Here is a 10093-nt window from a genome sequence, read left to right as displayed (position 1 = left end):
ATGCTATATGTTGGCAGATCGAACTGCAATAAAAAATATACATATAAAAAAGATAAAAAGCCACAGAGGAAATAATTTCAGTTTTGGGTGTCATACCATCACCATTGCAACTACTTAACCCTGAAATTGTACTGCAAAAGCAGCTATAGACAACATATAAATGTATAAGCATGATTATGTCTAATAAAACAATTTGCAAAAGTAGTCAGTGGACCGGATGTGTCCATAGGCCTTAATTTGTCACACTGCCTGAGAATATGTAGTCAAAATCTTGACATCGAAACGTACCTGAATGAGTTCTTGTCTGTCCTCATTCCTTTTTATTTTTTAAGATTTTATTTATTTATTCATGAGAAACACAGAGAGAGAGAGAGACAGACAGAGAGAGAGAGAGAGAGAGAGAGAGGCAGAGGCAGAGACATAGGCAGAGGGAGAAGCAGGCCCCATGCAGGGAGCCCAACGTGGGACTTGATCCCGGGTCTCCAGATCAAGCCCTGGGCTGAAGGCGGTGCTGAACCGCTGAGCCACCTGGGCTGCCCTATCCTCTCCTTCAATGTGATTAGGTTATTCTTTGGTAATATAGTTGGGTTCATTTGTTACTATTTATATTCCATTTTGGTGCCTCTCACATCCTGATTTAATTAAATTTTATTTTTTGCGTATGTGAAACATTAACATGGTTCTAAAAGTCAGAGCTATACAAAGAAGTTTACCTCTGAAAGTATCAGTACCCTCTAGATCCTTTTCCCCCTCCCCCAGATCCTTCTACCTTGTTCCTCCTCCTCCATCCTTTCCACTTTGCTCCCACCCACTCCCTGTAGGTAACCAACCTCACTGGTTTCTGGTTCAGTCTTCCTCTCCCCAATCCCTTCCCTTTGCTTCCATTCCCCTTCCTTTCTTTGCCTTTTTTGTTCCTCCTCCTGGTCCTCTTTCTCCTTCTTCCACAGATAGCAGATACGGATGTATTTTCTTTTCCTGTTTCTCTTACATGAAGATAAATACCCCTTTGCACTTTACTTTTAACCCTTAAAATTTTTATCCTGAAATCAATCCATACCGGTTCATAGAGATCTTCCTCATTCTTTTATAGCTGTATACCATGCCTTTGGGTTGTTGTACAGTAGTTTATTCAATTATTCTAAGAGGAGTTATTTTTAAATTAGATACATTAGAAAAACTTTTTTTTTAGAAAAACTTTTTACACAAACATACACATATCAAAGTGCACAGCTCAATACATTTTCACAAACTGAACTCTCACAAGGGTGACCAGTAACCAAGTCATGAAACATTATTAGTGCCTCAAAAAGTTGACTTGTGCTTCCTTTCCGTTACTGTTCCCACTACCTATAGTAACTAACCAGTATCTACTTCTCAGACTAAAGATTATTTTCATCTACTTTTGTTCTTTGTAACCAGGGAATTTACAATATGCATTCATTTGTGTCTGAGTTCTTTCATTCAGCCTTATATTCTGAGAATCACCTATGCTGTTCTGTGTAGGTCGTTCATTCTTGTTGCTGTAGAGTTTGCTATTGAGAGAGTAGGGGATCCCTGGGTGGCTCAGCAGTTTAGCGCCTGCCTTCGGCTCAGGGCGTGATCCTGGAGTCCCAGGATCGAGTCCCGCATCAGGCTCCCGGCATGGAGCTTGCTCTTCCCTCTGCCTGTGTCTCTGCCTCTCTCTCTCTCTCTCTCTGTGTGTGTGTGTGTGTGTGTGTGTGTCTCGTGAATAAATAAATAAAATCTTTAAAAAGAAAGAGTAGGAGGAGGGGCAGAGGGATAGAATCTTCAAGCCCCCCCCCCCCAATTGAGCACAGAGCCCAACGCAGGGCTCCGACTCACAACCCATAAGATCATGACCTGAGACAAAATCACTAGTCTGACACCAATTGAGCCACCTAGGCACCTCTTATCTATCCATTTAACTGTTGCTGGGTATTTGGGTAGTTCCCAGTTAGGAGCTAATACAAATAGTGCTGCATTAACATTCCAGCACATGCCTTTGGGACACAGAGTCACACGTATCCGTTGGATATTTATTTAGGAGTAAAATTACTGTATTATAGAATATGCACATTTGGCTTTAGTCTTTCCTGCTAAACAGTTTTCCAAAATATCAGTTTACACTCCCACCAGCAATATAAGAGCTGTGTTTGCTCCACATCCTCACTAATCCTTGGTAATTTTGTTTTAGCTTTTCAGGTGGGTGTGTAGTGGCATACTACAGTGATTTCATTTCACATTTTCCCTGATGATGAACAAAGTGGAATACCTTTTCATATGTTTATTGACCATCTGGATATGCTCTTTTATGAACTATCTGTTCAAGTCTTTTGTCCTCTATTAGGTAGTCTACATTCCCCCCCCCCTTTTTTTTTTGAAGGATTTTTTTTTTAATATTCTGGGTATGAGTTTTTTCTTGATATCTCAGGTCAGGTACCCCAGAAGTAGATCCTGAGATGAGGATTCTAGTGCAAGTGATTTGTTAAGAAAGTGCTCCCTGGGGAAAAGAATATGGGAGTTTGAGAAGCAGGATAAGGAAGGGCAAGAAGCCAAGCAAAGATATGACCTCAGGCAAAGTCCCCTGAGGGTAGGTTCAGCCTACCCCACAGGGGAACTCTGGGATGTTAGTTTTACCTCAGAGTTTGTTCTAAATTGAGACAAGAGAGCGAGGTTTCATACTGCTGATACATAGTTCTGATACATGCTATACCATGAATAAACTTTGAAGACTTTATGTTAAGTGAAATAAATATACCAGAGCAAAAGACAGATACTGTATGAGTCCATTTATATGAGGTACATGGATTAGTCAACTACATAGAAGCAGAAAGTAGAATGGTTACCCATAGCTGGGGGTCACAGGGAGAGAATGGGAAGTTATTATATAATGGGTACAGAGTTTCAGTTTGGAATGATGAAAAAATTCTGGAGATGCATAGTAGTTTTGTTTGCACAACAATGTGAATGTACTTAATGCCCCTGACCTATATACTTTAAAACAATTAAAATGATAAATTTTATGTTATTCATGTTTTGCCACAATAACAATTTTTTTAAAAAATTAAAAGGATCATAGACCATGATCAAGTGTGATTTCTGACTGGGATGCAAGGATGGCTTAACATATGCAAAGCAATAAATGTGATTCACCACATTAATAGAATGAAAGATAAAGAAAATATGATCTTGGGGCACTTGGCTGGCTCAGTCAGTGGAGTATGCAGTTCTTGATCTCAGGGTTGTAAATTCAAGCCCTACGTTGAGTGTACAGATTACATTAAAAAAATCTTTAAAAAATTATGATCTAAATAAATGCAGCAAATGCATTTCCCAAGATCCAACATCCTTTCATGATAAAAACTCTTAACAAATTAGGTATAGAAAAACACACTTTTGGGCAGCTCGGATTGCTCAGCGGTTTAGCACCGACTTCAGCCCAGGGCATGATCCTAGAGACCCGGGAGCGAGTCCCATATCAGGCTCCCTGCATGGAGCCTGCTTCTCCCTCTGCCTGTGTCTCTGTCTCTGTCTCTGTCTGTGTCTCTTATAAATAAATAAATAAATAAATAAATAAATAAATAAATAAATAAATCTTAAAAAAAAAAAAAAGAAAAACACACCTCAACATAATAAAAACCATATATGACAAGCCAGAGCTAACATTATACTCGATGGTGAAAGATTAAAAAGCTCTAAGATCAGGAAAAGACAAGGCTGCCCACTCTCATCACTTATTCATCACAGTACTGGAAGTCCTATCCAGAGCTATTAGGCAAGAAAAAGAGCTAAAAGGCATCTGAAACAGAAAGGGAGAAGTAAAACTGTCTCTATTTGCAGATGACATAATCTTTAAACAGAAAATCCTAAAGAATCCATCAAAACCATCTTAGAACTAATAAACAAATTCAGTAAAGTTGGATTATATAAACTCAACCTACAAATATCTGTTACACTTTTATAAACTAACAAAGACTATCTGAAACAGAAATTAAGAAAACAATATCATTTACAATGGCATCAAAGACAATAAAATATCTAGGAATAAATTTAACCAAGAGGTAAAAGATCTGTGCATCTAAAACCATAAGATATTGAAAGAAGTTGAAGAAGACAAGTGGCAAGACCATTTCCTGTTCATGGATTTGAAGAATTACTATTGGGGTGCCTGGCTGGCTCAGTCAGTAGATCATGCAACCCATGATTTTAGGTTTGTGGATTTGAGCCCCATGTTGGGTGTGGATATTATTTAAAAATAAAATCTTAAAAAAATGAATTACTCCTGTTAGAATGTCCGTACTACACAGAGTGATCTACAGATTCAATACGATCCTTATAATAATTCCAATGGCATTTTTCACAGAAATAGAAAAAAATCATCTTAAAATTCATATGGAACCACAAAAGACCCCAAATATTCAAAGTAATCTTAAGAAAAAAGAACAAAGCTAGAGGCATCACAATACCTAATTTCAAACTTTATCACAAAGTTACAATAATCAAAACAGCGTGGTCCTGGCATAAGAACAGACACATAGACCAATGGAACACAGGCAGGGTCCAGAAATAAACACACACATATGTGCTCAACTAATATTTAACAAGGGGACCAAGAATCCTCAATGGTAAAAGATAGTTTCTTCAATAAAAGGTTTTAGGAAAACTGGATATTCACATGAAAGAAGTGAAACTGGACCTCTCTCTTACTACTCATAAAAATTAACTTGAAATAGATTAAAGACTTAAATGTAATACCTGAAACTATAAAACTAGAGGAAAAAAAACATAAGGAAAAGGTTCCTTGACTTTGGTTTTGGCAATGGTTTTTAGGATAGGACACTAAAAGTGCAAGCAAGAAAAGCAAAGATAAAGTGGAACTTACACAGACTAAAAAGCTTCTGCATAGCAAAAGAAGTTCTCAGCAAAATGAAAAGACAACCTACAGAATGGGGGAAAATATTTGCAAACCCTATATCTGATAAGAAGTTAATATCTAAAATATATAAGGAGTTCATACAACTCAATAGCAGACACACACACACACACACACACACACACACACAAAACAAAACAAAGTCAATCTGATTAAAATATTGGCAGAGGACCAAATAGAAAATTTTGCAAAGAAGACATACAAATGTCCAATAGGTAAATGAAAAGATGTTCAACATCACTAATCATCAGGAAAATACAAGTCAAAATCACAATGATGGATCACTTCACACATGTTAGAAAGGCTATTATCAAAAAGACAAGAGGTAACAAATGTTAGCAAGAATGTGGAGGAATTGGAACCCCTGTGCGCTGGTGGTGGGAATGTAAACTGGTGCAGCTACTATGGAAAACAGTGTGGAGGTTCCTCAAGAAATTGAAAATAAGGGGTGCCTGGGTTGCACAGTCAGTTGGGCCATAAATTCATGGCTTTGGCTCAGGTCACGATCTCAGGGTCGTGAGTTTAAGCCCTGCATTGGGCTCCGTGCTTGGTACAGAGTCTCTCCCCCTTCCTTTTCCCCTCTCCCCTACACGCATGCTCTCTCTTTCTAATTCTCTCAAACAAATAAATAAATCTTTGTTAAATTTTTGAAAATAAAACTGCTATACAATCCAGCAGTGCCACTTCTGGGTATATATCTAAAAGAAATGGAATCAGGATCACCGAGAGATACCTATTCTCCCATGTTCATTGAAGCATTATTCACAATTTTGAAGACACATAAGTAACCTAAATGTCCATTGATGACACAAATGATTAAACAATGGAATAATAGTAAGCCACAAAAAAGACAGAAATCCTGCCTCTTGTGACAACAATACCTTGAGAGTATTATACTAAGCAAAATAAGTCAGACAAAGACAAATACTGTATGTTCTTACTTACATGTGAAATCTAAAAATCTGTTGGGAAATAGTGAATAGAATGGTGGTTGCCAATGACTGGGGAGTGTGGGAAATGGAGCAATGTTAGTCAAAAGATACCAATTTACCTCTATAAGATAAATAACCTCTGGAGATCTAACATAATGGTGTCTATAATCAACAACATTTTACTATATACCTATAAGTTTTAAGAGAGTAGATCTTAAATGTTATCACCACACAGAAAAGAATGGTAATTACGTGAGGAGATGGAGGTATATTAACCATATTGTGGTAACCGTTTTGCTATATGTATATGTATCAAATCATCACATTGTGCACCTTAAACTTACATGTGTCATCATATGTCAGTAATATCTGAAGAAAGCTGGAAAATATTTTAATCGGTTTCCATCTCATTTAATTATATTCTAAAAGCTTTTTTATTGATGTGTAAATATAGCCCTGGTATCTTATTAAGTGGGAAAAAAAAGAATAGTATATATTGTCTATATGATCTCATGTGTGCTTGGAGGCATCTAGGTAGTTGAGACTGTGAGTGGAATTTCTTTCCAGTTTTTTTCCTTTCTCTTTTTTATTATCTGTACTATCTGACTTTCCTACAGTGAAGCCATATTCTTACAAGTTAACCTAAATAAATACGTTATAGTTTTTGTTAATGTTATTAATATTGAGTATATTAGTAAATATAATAAATACTCAAGATACAGATTTGAATTAGCTATTTGTGTATTTTGTATAACACATTTTAATATTATTTATGCATTGGGACCACTATATTAATGGTAATTTAATTTTATTTTTATTCTTACATTATGAATTTCTTGAGTCTTTTTAAATTTTTATTAAAAAATATTTTATTTACTTATTCATGAGAGACACAGAGAGAGAGAGAGAGGCAGAGGAAGAAGCAGGCTCCCCATGGGGACCCTGCTGTGGGACTCGATCCCAGAACCCTGGGATCATGACCTGAGTCAAAAGCAGATGCTCAAGCACTGAGCCACCTGGGTGCCCTGAGAGTCTTTTTTTTTTTTTTTAATCTTCTACTCTTAGCACAGTTACTGGCACACGGTTGCAATAGAAACTGAAATACTATCAGCTACTGAAATATGAAAGAATGCCCTGGACAGTAATTTCTTTCCTTTCTGCCAATAGAGGGCAACATGAACAAGTTGCTGGATTGGTGGTCACGCTCATCATATCCTGTCTATCAACAACATTCAAGAAAGTCAATATTAAACCTGCAACAAACAAAAGCAGCATAAGTGGAATCTGTAAAACTTTAGTAGGAGGAACTCCTGTCTGGATTCTCTGCCTGCAGTCTTGCCTCTTTCCAATGCTCCCACTACAGTGCTGCTAGAATTTTCCTCTTAAAGGAGAAATCTGATATCATTCCCTTGATTTTTTTTTAAAAGCTGCAATTGAACCCTATCGCCTATAGGATAAAGGCCAGTTCTTTAGTGTAATATTTCTCTTTCTTTACAATATGACTTCAATTTTCAATTCCCACCATTCTCGACCCCTGGGAAAGTAAGTTTTTAGCCACATGAAGCTATTCGTGACTCCCCAAACACACCATGCTCCTCTGAAGTTTGATGAGTTGTTTCTGTGTTTTCCCACCTCCTCTCCCCATTAAATATCTGCTTTTCATTCAAGGCCTGGCTGAAGTGTCATCTCTCTGACTTACCATTAAAACTGAACCTTTTTTTCTCCTTCGAATGGCACATATCACACATTGCATTGTTTTAGAATGACAGTTGTCTCTACTTCCTAGCTGACTGTAGGGTCCCTGAAGGTTCATATGTCATAAAGAAACATCTTATTCATCTTTGTATCCCTAGTGCCTAGGGCATAATAAATACTCAAAATGCGTATTCACTAAATGGACAAAAGAAACTTAGCAGGAAGTCTAATATTGAACACAACACACTGGATAATTTTAGGATTGACATTGTAGCATGTGGATGGTGCTTCTCACATGTTCAGGAAGCATCAGTCGTTACTAAAAGTTTATTCTTGAAATATAGAGGAATTTGGGGGTGAATTTTAATTTCTTCACCTCTTCTTAATGGCCAGATTTTTTTTGGTAGTATTGTCAAGAGGGGGTCCTTTCATACAGAAGTACAGGGATATTATGTTGTTTACAGTAAAGAGAAATCCTGGTAGCACCAAGTCACTTGATTTCTAAGCCAGGTGGAATTCCACTTTCCTGCTTCTCTGGAGACAAGGGATGATCTATGGTCTGTGTGTACTCGGCACACTCAATAACCGATTCCAGTCTCATTTACGCCTTTATGCTGAGATCAGCATTCAAGAGTGCAATGAGGGAAAGGAAGCATTCCTTTCATGATTCCACCTCAGACTTGAGCACCACACTATGTTTAAACACACATGATATATATACCAGTAAGTAGACACAGATGATGTTTTGTAGAGGTAATCATTACTATACCATCTGTCAGGTTCTGCAGTTGGTTAGAAAAAAAGAAAAGAAAAGAAAAGAAATTAGTTTGGCAGGATTTGCTCTTCATGAAATCATGTTGATTTTTGCCAATTCCATGTAATTCGATATGGCCTTGCAAAATGAGTAAAAGAAAAGTGCTTTCACATTGTGCTACAGGAAAAATATGGCCATTGTTCTTATGACCTTTGTTAAATTTTTTTTAAAAAATCAAGTATGAGTTAGGTAGGGCCATAGTGAAAAAAAAAGAGGAAAAAAAAAAACGAAGGAGATAGAGATAGCTGGGTAACAAATTCAGAATTACCAAAACTGAAAAATCGTTTTTAGCTGGAATATAATTGATACGTGATTGCTGTATCTTAAACTAAAAAGAAGAAGAGGGATGAGATCTAAAACGTTCTGGGATCAAATTATGCTTGTTGCAAGACTTGGAAACCTGTCTTTAGATTTATGCTAGTAAATTTCCACAGATATGTGTGTGTTTATGAAAGGTGACATTAACACACAAAGGATCTTTTCCTAATTTAGACTGAAGTTTTCACATGATTAATTTCTTGTGAAATACAGGAGATGGAGCCAATATTACCCATGAACATTATTACAGCCAGTGCCATGGCTGGCTACCATGTTGATTTCACAGTGATTTTGTGGTTTTTTTGTTTAATATATTTTTAAAATTTTATTTATTTATGATAGGCACACAGTGAGAGAGAGAGAGAGAGAGAGGCAGAGACACAGGCAGAGGGAGAAGCAGGCTCCATGCACCGGGAGCCCGACGCGGGATTCGATCCCCGGTCTCCAGGATCGCGCCCTGGGACAAAGGCAGGGGCCAAACCGCTGCGCCACCCAGGGATCCCCGATTTCACAGTGATTTTGGAAGAGGCTAATTGAGCTTTATTAAATATTAAGTAAAGGGCCTAATACTGATTTGTTGTCCATTTTACTTTTATTAAACAAACTGATGACTAAGGATTTAAAATAAGAATATATTCTAAACAAACACTGATGAATGGGTTTTAATGAGGGATGGTGTATATGTAGTATTTCCAGTTTTTGCTGTGAATGGAGGATGCAGGTAAGAGAATTACAAGTACATCATAGTCATGTTAACCTAATTTTGTCATTTTCTTTTAAAATAACATTTTTTTTTTAATTAATGAGAGACACACAGAGAGAGAGGCAGAGACACAGGCAGAGGGAGAAGTAGGTTCCATGCAGGAAGCCCGACTTGGGACTCGATCCCGGGACTCCAGGACCACACCCTGGGCCGAAGGCAGGCACTAAACCACTGAGCCATCAACCACGGAGCCACACCCTAAATAACATTTTTAAATCAATTATATTTCCTGCTACTTGCAAACCATTTGAATGAAAGTTATGTAAAATTAATTATTTTTTACAAATTCATTCAACTAATACAGAACACATATTATGTACAAGACACTGCAGGGCACTGATACAATAGATCTGTCAGTAAAAAAAAAAAAAAAAAAAAAAAAAAAAAAAAAAAAAAGGGCAGCCCGGTGGCTCAGGGGTTTAACGCCACCTTCAGCCCAGGGCATGATCCTGGAGACCCGGGATCGAATCCCACGTCGGGCTCCCGGTGCATGGAGCCTGCTTCTCCCTCTGCCTGTGTCTCTGCCTCTCTCTCTCTGTGTGTGACTATCATAAATAAATAAAAATTAAAAAAAAAAAAATAAATAAATAAAAATAAATAAAAAAAAAAGATTTAGTTTATACCTTGCATTCACAGAT

The sequence above is a fragment of the Vulpes vulpes genome, chromosome 16, assembly GCF_048418805.1.
Source record: "Vulpes vulpes isolate BD-2025 chromosome 16, VulVul3, whole genome shotgun sequence".
NCBI classification, from domain to species: domain Eukaryota; kingdom Metazoa; phylum Chordata; class Mammalia; order Carnivora; family Canidae; genus Vulpes; species Vulpes vulpes.
The sequence above is the reverse complement of the archived record's forward strand: the minus strand, read 5'-3'. Positions refer to the sequence as shown.